This window comes from Pimephales promelas, chromosome 22 (assembly GCF_988280905.1).
Source record: "Pimephales promelas chromosome 22, fPimPro1.hap1.1, whole genome shotgun sequence".
NCBI classification, from domain to species: Eukaryota; Metazoa; Chordata; class Actinopteri; order Cypriniformes; family Leuciscidae; genus Pimephales; species Pimephales promelas.
Genome location: NC_142790.1, coordinates 5574652 through 5587222, shown reverse-complemented (window position 1 = coordinate 5587222; position 12571 = coordinate 5574652). Strand labels below are relative to the sequence as shown.

Here is a 12571-nt window from a genome sequence, read left to right as displayed (position 1 = left end):
CCATTTTTGGCATTATAATGTGGTTTGTAAATACTTTGGGTCATTTTATTAATCAACACTTTTTGTTCTATTAATCGACTTTAATCTAAAACAACAATTCAGCTACTCATACATTTATATGACTTAAATGCACTTATATAATAATGTTTTAATTTCTGAATGTAACTAATGTTACTTTATTGAGGATATACAGTAAAAATGTCAGGGTGATACAAGAATATGGTCCTCCTAATGAAGAAAAGAAGAAAAAAAAAGAATAAAATATTCTAACTCAGTTTATTGTCAGGCAATTATTATTATCCTGTATTCATTTAGTTATCTATTATAATTGTATTTCAACAAATCTGCTCAACAGTTTATTAACAGGATAGTTCACCCAAAAATTAAAATTACCCCATGATTTACCCACCCTCAACCCATCCAAAGTGTAAATGAAATTCTTCTTTCAGATGAATACAATATATTATATTCAAATATATAAAGCTCTTCCTAGCTTTATAATGGCAGTGAAAGGCCGTTTTTGTTTTCAAGTCCATAAAAGTGCATCCATTCATGATAAAGGTGCTCCACGTGGCTATTATTTGTGTTCAGCTGGCGATAATCTACACACATACCATCCTCCTTTTTTTTCCAACACAATGGGGGAGGCGTGAGGACTACAACTGGTTTATATGCGTTTTTACCACATCGTACTCGAACAGAGGTGTCCGCCGGTACCGTTGTCAAATTGGGACCGAATCTGAAATTTTAACAGCAGAGACCTCACCAGTTCTTGTTCGGTCACTGTCAACACGGACAAATCAAGTTTCTTGATGTGTTCAGGTTCAAGTTTCAAGTTTCTTGATTTGTTCCAGTACCGAAAGAAGAACTGTAGGAATCTGAAGATTCACTGACGACGAAACGGATTTAAATTCCGAGATGCCAAGGAGCAGGCTCACAATAAATACCCGGTGCAAAGTGCCCAAACAGAGTTCCGAAAAAGCATTACATCAGTTTTACCTACATTGATGACTGGTACATAGATAGTGCTTCGGATTACCCGCATTAATGCAGATGACGCCAAAAGACCTACAGGCAACCCAATCTCTGGTGGTTCAAAAAGCACAGCATCCCCAGAAAAGTGCCCTGAGCAAGTGGCGGCAACAATTTGGTGCCGTCTGGAATATGACATGCCATAAGACTTATTGAAGTGCTACATATGAATGGGAGAAACCATATAACTCACATAAAATCGTCTATCTTCCTCACTGGGACAGAGTCTAATCTCCTCCGAGCCCACATGCATGCCTCAGCCTCCTCCACCCACTCGTAAATACCAGTACCAAATTTGCCAGACAATTTTGGACATTGTCTTTCCCTGGGCATACAAACAAACCGCTCCAGCACGACAAAATCAGTCTCAACTGGCTGGGGAGGGTCAGGTACTGCTGCGGGAGTAACCACAGGAACAGAGCTAGGACCAGGTAGCTCACTTTCAAGACGCAAACAGTTAAACTTTGCCACTGTTTCTCGCAACTCCTGGATCTCATCCTCCATACTGGTCATTGCTACACTCACCCAAAAAATTATAAAAGGGCCACCGATAGAGAAATACAGCTTGCCCAAAAGGTCGAGACGCAAGCTGATGTTTTGCTCCTGAAAAAATAAATAAATAAAACAATAAAAAAATAAATAATTAATCCAATATTAAAGACTAACTTAACTCTGAATTACCACCATGATTCACTTTCTGCCTTACCCGGTAAGTCCTGCCGACTACGCCAAAATGTGGCAATACTCAAGTGGAGGGAAAAGTGAATCACTATTAAATTAATCAGACTATGCCATCCTAGTGGAGCGCCAGGGAAATAACCAGCAATAAGGACAAACTGGTACATTTTACCATTTAAAGCCAGAGATAACGTGAGACGCAAGGAGCAATACAAAAATACACTTTATTGTAGAATCACCAGCTAATAAAATTATCTCGCTGTCAGGAATCTCCCAACATAACAAAAATAATTATCCAGGGCCATGGCTTAATGGGAAAAAGGCTGGCCGGCTGCAACTAAGGAGGTCATCCAAACCCACCTCAAGTCACAACAAATCAGACACCACGGGCCCACACAATAAGAGAGTTGTCAGCACACACAGCACATGGTGAAGCACACACTACCAAATGAAGCATCTAGCCTCCCTTGTTCCACACTGGTTCCTGAAGAAAGAAGAAAGGGAGACACACATTAACAAAAAACAAGAAAATTACACTAAATAATGAAAACGAGAACCAAAGTAAAAACATTTTACAGACAAAATGTTATGACAGCTACAGAATTCAGGCCCCCTGACGGCAACCTCTGCAGAAAATGCAGATAATCCACGCCTAAATGGCACCAGAATAACAGGAAAGGGGAGGAAGGGGTAATAACCAATTTAGAATAAAATACATTACCAAGAAAAGGAGAAAAACAGCTTAGTAATATATAATAAAGCTGCAAACCACATCAACAGAAAAAAAATAACTAAATGGCAAATGGTGGTCACACATACTGACTGGTTTTCGGATATGATTCTGTTCAGTGTATATATCATCTGTGGACGGTGTAGGACCAAATTGTCTTCTTTCCGAGGCCAACGTTACCCTACTTGCCAATCCACGTATGTATTTCCATACCTCGCGCAGACATCACTGAATCTACAGAGTTAGACAGGCGTCAGTCACCAAGCACCCCAACCAAAACAGCAGGTACTGTTTACAGTTCTTCCTGAACCAAAACAACCAATTTATGCTGTGTTCAGGCTATAACTGTAATTAGGAAGAGATGGAAACCCGTGATGCTATACTTTCAGTGTCAACACTATCAACCGCTGAATTAACCTGCAGTAGTCAGGTGGTAGGCTACAGGCAGTGCTCTTTTTAGTAGTTTATGTCCATTATTATTGTAATGTTATGTGCTTTGAGACATGAGGTAGCTTAACTCTTGTTTGCTCACTGCTGTACTGCACACTGCTCATGTGTTTTGAAGGAGCTCTGAAGGGAGGGTTGGATCTTATGCTTTCAAAGCTAGCTCACTATTGCTAGTGTGAAACTGCAGTTTATACCCAGGAACCATTCCGTTTACTCAGGGGTTAAAACGAGTCAGGATGTCAAAATCCAAGTAGCATGACATCACCGATTATCTTTAAACTTTTTTGAGCTAATAATTTTAGGGCCCATAGACTTCCATTGTTAGAGCAATTCTGTACAGAATTAAAATTATTTGGCAGACGTTAAGTAGCATTTAACCAGGAATATTTATTGGCATTTAACAAGGGTATTAACCCTTAATATGTTATTGCAATAACTCGACCTACCAATGACTAAAAGATCGAATTATAATTGAACAAATACCATTTTAAAAAAAGCGTGTTTACAAACACTATGGCGCACACACACCAGACAGAGGAAAGGTCTGAAGACATCACATGTCACACATCCGTGCCCACGCGCTTTTCTCGTGGCATTCTCCCACAAAATGGCAGCGCAAAAAAAGAAGGAAAGACAGCGCAGATCAAACAGAAAGACAAGAACGAGTGACATCTTTCTTCTAATAACAGAGAAGGTCCCTTCCAACAGCACTATCCTTCCACGGCTCTCTCTTTTTGAAATACACGTGTCACTGCAAAGTGACAAATAGCACATATTAATTAGGTACTAGACTGGGCGAGATTGCTGTTATTAACAGGGAAGGGGAAGGTCGGATTTAATTGCCTGTGACATCAAAGTCAAGTGACTGGTATTTCAAGCATCATTTAAAATGTTTGATATGGAAGCCATTGTTCTCACATAAAGGAGCGTCTAAAAATACAAAAGGAGAATGATGGGGAGCAAAGACAGTTCTCAGGCAGTTATCTGCAGCCTGACTGCTAATATCACCAGGGCTGCTCGTGAAATGACTGGCTTCTAATGGAAGAATCTGTTCCCTTCAATTCAAAGCTGTTTTCTTGCATCTCAGTAGGGTTTATTTTCGATCCCGATTTTCATGTTAAACTTCTCATCTGTTCTGCATTGTTAAATTGAATTCGGAAAAATCTGAAAAACGCCACGATCTGTCAATTTCACGCCATCCCTTTCTGTTCAATTAGCATCGTATTGTGGTAAATTTGGATTTTTCCTCTGAAGAAAAAAAAACAACATTTCTCCCAGGGGGAAGGTGTGCTGATGAGCTGAAATGATGTGGCTGGAAAGGATATTAATAGTATTGTACGTTTACCTTGAACTTTTAATTATTGCGAAAGCCAGACGAGCTCTGCAATTAGACATAAATAAGTGCATCACTTTTAGTGTACAATTAGGTTGATGGCACTCATGATGGGGATTACAGATATATGGTATGAAGCGGCGGCGGTCTGGCTAATGATTGGGAGGGGCCGACAGTGCAGAGAGCACCGCGCGGTTAGTCGCCAGTCGCCATGGCAACAGCACGCTCGCACTCTGTGGTCCCCAACCCCAAAATTAGTGCTGAGGTGTGTGGCTCCAAAACACATTCCAGGCTCGCTATGACAGACATCCATTTGGCAAGCTGTACCAAAAGCACCACCAAAAAAAAAAAAAAAAAACTGAGAGAGAGATCACCTCCGCCATATCTATATACAAACACAAGACAGACTCGTGTAAAGAAAAAAGCACCTGCGATAAATGGGAGGAAAAGTCTCTATAGTCTGACTCGTAAGCACCCAGTTTGTAGTCGCTTTTATGTGCTTTGGGGGCCCTTCACTCTCGTTGCCGTTTCCGAAACCATCCACCATCTGCTAGCCACAACCATTCGGCTTTTATCATCAGTCCCAGGCTGAGGGTTACAGGCCCCTCGAGAAGGAACTACTGTAGTCCATTTAAAAGCATCACATCATGAGTGTATCCATATTAAAGCACGCTCTGCCCACGACCGACGGTACAGCGAAGCCATCTTGATCCTGTACCATCCTTGGTCTATTTCCACGCTGATTTTATTCCGCTCTAAATGGAATGTTAATGCAAACACTGTCAGCGGCAGGTCTTTAGATGTTCCGTCTCATGCATATAACATAGCTTAGCGCTGCCTCCAGAGTCTGGCGTTCTATAAGACTCACCAGGTGCACGGCTCGGCAAATTATCAGATCAACAGGGAGGCGACTACAACATCCCGATGATCGCAGGACTGCGCACCACATCATTTAGAAAATAGCCTATTCGTTTTTCTTGCTTTTTTGCCAGCATTAAAGATAATTTACTGACTTTCAACTCCTGATTTGTACCCAGAAACACTTAAGGAGTAAACCGCCAGCTGAGGTGCACGTTAGTGACTTCGAGTGTGGTTGTCTTGTGTGAAAGAAGGAAAACTTCTTCACCTGACTGTCGAGCGGGTATTTCTCTTAAAAGTGGGTCATTCATCATTGAGACTGACAAAATCTAGCAATTGTGAATGCGAAGGAATTACGATCAATCAAGAGCGTTGTCATGGCTAATGTCTCTTATTTGATCACGATGACTGACAAGATAAATTATTTTTGGTCTAGAGTTAGCTGAAAACTCTTGCTTCATCAAAACCTGTTCGACTCGTTCAGAAGTAATAATTCATAACTGGATGTCTTTGGCTCAGCATGAGAAGTTATCAATCAGTATTAGCAAAAATGATTCAAGTGTCAGTACTTTCGGATGAGTGACATGATAAATATGGCAATAAGTGATGTACTCGTCTCATTTTAAAGCACAATAATAATGGCAAACTGTCATCATATAGGCTTTCAATCTCGTGTACAACATAATGGAATATCATTTTTTTTTATTATGAGATTGGTTAAATTGCATAAAATTCAGTTTATTGTTGTGAAAAGCCATCATTTTGCGATTACTGATACATTTGCCTGATTGGTTGATTGTCAGAAGTAGTGTCAAAATTTAGCAATTTCAACTAGCACACTCTTTTTTACATTATTATATTGAATTTTGAGTATACGCTGTGAAAAATCATTTTTGTCAGATCAACTTAGATCATTAATGTTGTTCAGATGAGTTTTCATATTTTGATAAACATTTTTAATTTCAATGAACCACATTTTAAGGCAACCAGGTCACTTTTTTTTAAGGTGAACCAACAATATTTTTATAGTGGTGAAATTAAAAAATTCACATATTTTTATCAGACTAATATTGGCCTGGTGTTTGTTTATTGTGCCGCATCAGGCTGTTAACCAAAAGATTTAGCATAAAACACACATTTGACGACAAACATGGCTCACGCCAACACTGTAAAAAAAAATATTGTTGGTTTAACTCAAAAAATGAAGTAACCCGATTGCCTTGAAATTTTTAAGTTCAATTAAATTGAAAAAATTGAGTTAATACAATGAAGGAGATTGATTTAATCATCAGAAACTCAAAATATTAAGTTATCTGAACCACATTGATTATTTAAGTTGATTTAACAATGTTGTGATTTCAAATCATGAATATGTTTTTACAGTAAAGATTGACCCCAAATGTACACTCGGCTCTTTGTGTCATCCTTCTGATGGCCATGGGTTGGAGCTGTAATTGCACAAACCCCAAAACACACACATGCACTGGTGTCGTGGCCTTTCAGGGAGGGGTTCGGAGAGAAAATACATATTGATAAGTTGCTGTGGTGGTCCCCAACAGAAGCGGTCCCTCGACGAGTCACAGATTGGAATTATAATGAGTGGGATTACCGCAGCACCCCCCTGTCCCACGCACACACACACACACACACACACATCACCCCTGTGTGAGTGTGCCACGACACTGGGCTCTGCCCCGCGTGGACGACAGGAAGCCGAGCGCGGGTGAGGAACATACTGACGTTAATTAACAACATCTGACACAGATGCTACGCTTGTACTCGCACAAGAGGTGGTCCGGCACATTATTAAATTTTGGGTTATTTCCTTTCATTTGGCACCCCCATTTCCACTCTTTCCTCCACTCTCCATTTTTAATCTCCTACACACACTGTCCTCTCTGTCCATCAAGGGATGCAGGAACTGAGCAGGCTTTCGACGCAATTAGGCTTTTTCTTAATTTCCAACGAACTGCTCTTTTGTAATGTCCCCGTCGCATTATTTGCACTCTCACCTTCATTTGCTCCAATCTGTTTAAATCTGCGATCCTGAAAATATTGTGACATAAAACCTAACTGTCAGGCCACATATGGTGAGCTTTCAACCTCCGGGCCCTCATATGAGATGTACAGCTAGTATAGAGATAATTGACCTCTGGAGATGGAACAGATATTGTACTGTAATATTAGAATGGAGGACAACCTTTTTCTGTCAATCCATCAGGAGGTGTTGAAACAAAAGGACTCTGGTTGAACTCGTTATTACACCATACCTCCGTAATTAACCCCAACCTTCTACTGTTGTTACACCATGTCAGGGTGGGGAGAGCGTTAACATATGTTTAATATCTCCTGCAACTAATCAAGGGACCAAAAACTGAAATAGACGTGTGATTCTGTAAACGTGTTGATAAGCAGCACATATGTCAAAAAGAGATTTGCAGAGATCTAGAAATTGTGTGTGTGTGTGTGTGTAGTGCTACTGTAAGACTCAAATCAGTGCAGTCTGAGAAATGAAAACCGCCTGATCGGTTAAAGGAAAAGAAGCCCAGAGTCATTGATTCTTTATGTTGCGTCTTGCCCTGTCTTGTTAATTACCCTCATACATCACGTGTTAAATGCCACACGTTTACCTGCTGCGGGTTTGGCCGTCCTGTGTGTTCTGGACCCGCTGAGAACTGGACCGGCTGATGGAGAGGAGATGTGGCGTCACTACGGGAAAGTCACCACAGAGGTCACAAAACAATGACTGCTGAAGTGCTCCTCTGTGCATTTACACATACTAAAATATCTGGAGGTACATGAGCATAGCTACATTTTGAGATGTTATCTATCAAAATGTATTTGACCTTTATTGTCTGTTTAACCCCTGTCCGATGGGGCCCAAAGTAATCGCCATCAGCTTTTGTTTGTGTGAGGGCACGAATTAGCCCGGGCTATACTACTTCTGATTTTGCCACAGAGATGTTAAACAATGAAATGCGAATAATTTCGATAGGTAAATAAGATAAATCATTGTAGAATGCCACGAGCTTTTAGCGGTGTGTAAGGCAGAAGGGGTGGGGCATCTGAAGCGTTCTGCTGCCGCCCCCTGCTGGTAATCTCTTTTGATTTCTCCCCCTGTGTGGCCACTTAAAAAACACCCCCAGCAGTCTCTCTCTCTCTCTCTCTCTCTCTCTCTCTCTCTCTCTCTCTCTCTCTCTCTCTCTCTCTCTCTCTCTCTCTCTCTCTCTCTGAATTTACCATCAATAGCCTCAGAACAGAAACGCTAGTGAAGGGAAATGTACAGGTTTTATTTCATCATTTTTTTATTTTTTTCAGGTTTAAATGTAGATGTTTTTTTTTTAGGCTATTTCAGTTCACCTGCAAATTGAAATACACAATGACAGAGATTTTACTTTATTATTAAGTCATTCAATCAATGAATATAACTTCTGATAGCGTAGCAATGCATATGTGCTTTTGCATATAGGCTATAGTTTTTGCAAAACAGCGTTGAATTGTAGCTACTAGCTACAACATCGCCTTATGGACTGACATTAAAACATTATTTTGCGTTTATATTTTTGATCTATTTTAAGACATTTCCCTTTTTTTTTTTTTTTTTTTTGTAAAGAAACCTTTTAAGATATTTTAGATTAAGTTCGAAATTACACTTACCGGCTGTTCGTTTGAACTCCGACTGCAATGACGTATTGATGTATTCTGGCATGTGATTGGTCTTCAGTTTCACTGTAAACAAAATTCATAAAAAAATAAATGTATATAAAATATTAATACATTTGGGATATATTTTTAATAGTTTTAATGTAAAATCATTAATCATAAAATTCATTAAAAATATGCAAAAATACCGTAAAAAAGTAGCCTATTGTTGGTTTAAATAATAAAAAAAAAATAATTTACTTAAATGCCTAAAAGTTTGAGTTAATTCAATGAAGGATTGGTTTAATAATAAAACTCAAAATACGATGTTCTCTGAACCACATACAAGTTACTTTGACAAGATTTCACTTTTATAAAAATGAGAATAAATGGAAATTATTGTAAATATAAAATCAATTTAAAGTCGTTATTATGTTGTTGTATGTTGTTGTATGTATGTTAGGCTATGTACAATCTATGTTGTTGGCATTATGAAAAACACATTTGCAACACTCGAAAACACTCAAACACAAATTTAAAATATAAACCTATTTATGTAGCCTATATCGATTAAATAATATATATATATATATATATATATATATATATATATATATATATATATATCATGAATTAAAACTAATTAAAAAAATATCGCTATATCTTTCGATTAGTGTCTTATATTAGCACTATTATTATATTAACACTTTTTTTTGCGCGAGTGGCTTTCCCACCATAATCAGTGTGTTTTCAAAAAGCGAGATTCGGCTCCATGTTTTTGACAGGGTTACAGCTGCTGGACACATGCTGGTGAGCGGTGGTCTCAGACTGGTGGAGGTGGCATTAGTGCCCTCAGCGGTGCAAAGGGGGGCTCAAACCAGACAATGGTCCGCCAAAAACCGTGTCTGTATACCTCAAATGTTCAAATTAACTGCGAGGTCTGGAGATTTCCGCAACACGGATCAGTCATACGGTTGTCATATAAAAATGTATATCGAAATGAATTATTCACCGCGGATTGTCTGCAGCCCTAATTGATAAAAGGATGTGTTTATTTAAGCTGACGACTTTTCATATGTAAGATTGCGTGTCCATTGTTCTCCAGAGGGCCCGTCAAGGTGAGATGAGACAGGGGCCACTCATTCTTCATGAACAAAAGGAACAAATGAATGCGCACACACTCCCTAATGGTTTTCCCGTATACTTGGGTCCACGGGAGATAAGTCTAACAAAATTAGTATGCAAAAGAGCCACTCTCTTGAGGCCTATAATTTTCTTTGCAAATTATTTCCGTTTTGAGGATGAAACAAACACGACAATGCCGTTGTAAGCGCTGGTTCAGGATGTGTGCGTGCCTTCAAGCTCCTAAAAGAAGAGGGATTTGAAGAAGTTAACCCTCATCAGCAGGTGGTTTTGGAAAGGAGAGAGAGAAAAACAACTACAACCAGAAAAGATTCTGCTCGGTTCATATTTAGTTGATTACATTTGGCATAATGCCCTGGCGAAAAGGGCCCACGGAATCCAGAAGAGCCATTGCTTTGAGAGAGGCTTGCATGAGTTCTTCAGCCCCATGCTGTGCCATCTTTTTCATCAGTTAACTTAATTAAACATATATCCACCCGAGACTGTTCTCATATTCTCTACCAGTTTAGCTTTTGTTAACTGTCTTCAAACAGTCCCTCAAGTGTAAAACGCTGTTATTTACATGAACTTTGCTCTTCTAAACCCAAGGGCTTGGTGCTTTTCTACTTTATTGTGCTTTATTATTCGAGTCTTCGAGTCTTTTTTCTTCGAACACAATTAGCGGCTAACTTTTTTTTTCTGATATTTAAAAAAATAATAATACTGATAACATTGTTTAATTTTGTATTGCAGTTATTAATGAACACAATACAAATCCGTTTTAACATAATTCATTTGTATAATTCATGTATTATTTACTATGCAATTATGTAGATCGTTAAAGATTATTTTAGCTTATTTAGAAGGACACGCACTCATTGTAATGAATAATTTATTTATTTCTGGAGTCGAGTCTCTCCTCCTGTTCCCCGTACCGTTTCTTAATGCTCCATATAAGGGAAAAAGGTCATAAATTTTGATTCTTCGGATTGTTCACATTAAACGCAAATGTATGTCTTTATAAGTGAAATGCGTGCACGCGTGCGTTTATTTGATCCAGAGTCTATGAACCTTAATTGCGCCGTTTCCCTATCATAAATGCGCGTATAAATCACAGCACTGTATAACAATACTCTGTCTGTATTTTCACGTTCCTAACGTGGTCTGCAGTAGCTCTCTTTTCCAATAAATCATGCACTTACTTCCCAGGAGCTTCCTGCTCTGTGCTGAAGATTAGGACCCCGTGTCTTACTGAAAGCCAGGAGCAGTTTGAAATTATCAAGAGTTTAAAGACATCACAGTCATGAAGTTATTTTATGCACTTCTAGAGCAGTATAGCCTATATATTTGTGACACTAAGAATTGCTAAAATGTTAACCGTTTCTGTGCACAAAAACAATTTATTAGAGTGCTATTAATGTAAAAAGAAATAGCTCTATTTTACTTTATTATAATCAATTAATATTACAACACCATAATATTAATAAATAATACATTAATAGCAAAACATATTGCCAATACCTATTATTTAATATTTCGATATCGTGAACTTTTGCTTTCCGTCGAATGAGATATTATACACAAATACATTATATCAATCCCACGTGCGTAAAAAAATATTAGAATAATTAAAGTTAAAAAAAAAAAAAAAAAAAGCCCGGACGTTGATGGGAATTATTATGAGCAAGTATGACAATCGAAGACAACATCTGGCCGTGAATTTTCACTGAACAAAACATCCAGACATGCTCAAATAATTAGATTTGTAATGTGATTATTTTATCTGTTCGTCCCTGTTTACCATTACACAAATTTAATTACTTTTTTCATTTACTTAGGCTATGTTAATTTTTTATTAACATTTAAAAAAAACCTAATTGTTCAATGAGTAATTTGTTTGAAAACACCTGTTTCCATTTCACATTCATTTGTGATGGTTGGCAAGAAGGTCGTTTTCTGTTGAAATGTTTGTTATTGTAAATTGATTTAATTAAACTTTCATTCAGTTTAGATCTGGCCAAAGGGTATTTGACACACAATAAAGTCTTAAAAGTATAGCCATGTTGGTTAAATCAAAATAGCAAGGTTGGAATATTTTTTGGTTTTGGTAAATCTTTAAGACTTACATATTTTAACAGCTAATTGTTTAACGGATAGACCTCGTAACAGCTTATTTACTTGATTTAATTACTTGATTGGTACCACCTCCTTTAACACACTGCTGTTGTGTTTACTGAGAATTCACTTTTAAATGCACAGATGCATGGGAGTGTAATTAGTCAAAGATAAGGCTAAAGCAGGGCATATTTGAATAGTTTCCCCATTAACCTTGGCTTGGGAATGTAGCCTACATTGTGCCATACAGTCTTGTGCTACATTAGTTTTAGTGGCAGTCTGTGAAGTGCTGTTCTCCCCTGGTTATGGAGGAGAAAGTAATACATGGGGACTCATTTCTGCATGTGTCTGTGTCATAACCCCGGCCAGGGTGTCATATTCCTCTCTTCCCTCATCTGGCCCAGCATGGGAGCCCTAATACACACATCTCTGTGCAGCGCCTCTCCAACTAAATGGACGGATTTGCACATTTCCTGAGCCGCTCACACCCAATTCCCTCACTCTGTTAATGCCGGTTAATTTTTTACAAATAATGCCCGGGCAAATCAGTCTTTGGAAGTGTTATATCATTTATTGCGAGGACTTCTGTGAACTTCTTTTTGAAAAATTAATGC

General features: G+C 38.4%; 1 long non-coding RNA gene across 1 annotated transcript in view; it reads right to left on the bottom strand.

The window, feature by feature from the left end:
* The window catches only part of LOC148969511 (uncharacterized), a 46373-nt gene extending 37193 nt beyond the window's left edge, over positions 1 to 9180 (bottom strand). The window contains exons 1-2 of the long non-coding RNA XR_016149359.1: positions 8736 to 9180; positions 7709 to 7787 (exon numbers count right to left, since the gene is read on the bottom strand). This is a non-coding gene — a long non-coding RNA (uncharacterized LOC148969511). The remainder of the gene's footprint in view (positions 1 to 7708; positions 7788 to 8735) is intronic.
* Between the last annotated feature and the right edge of the window lie 3391 nt (positions 9181 to 12571).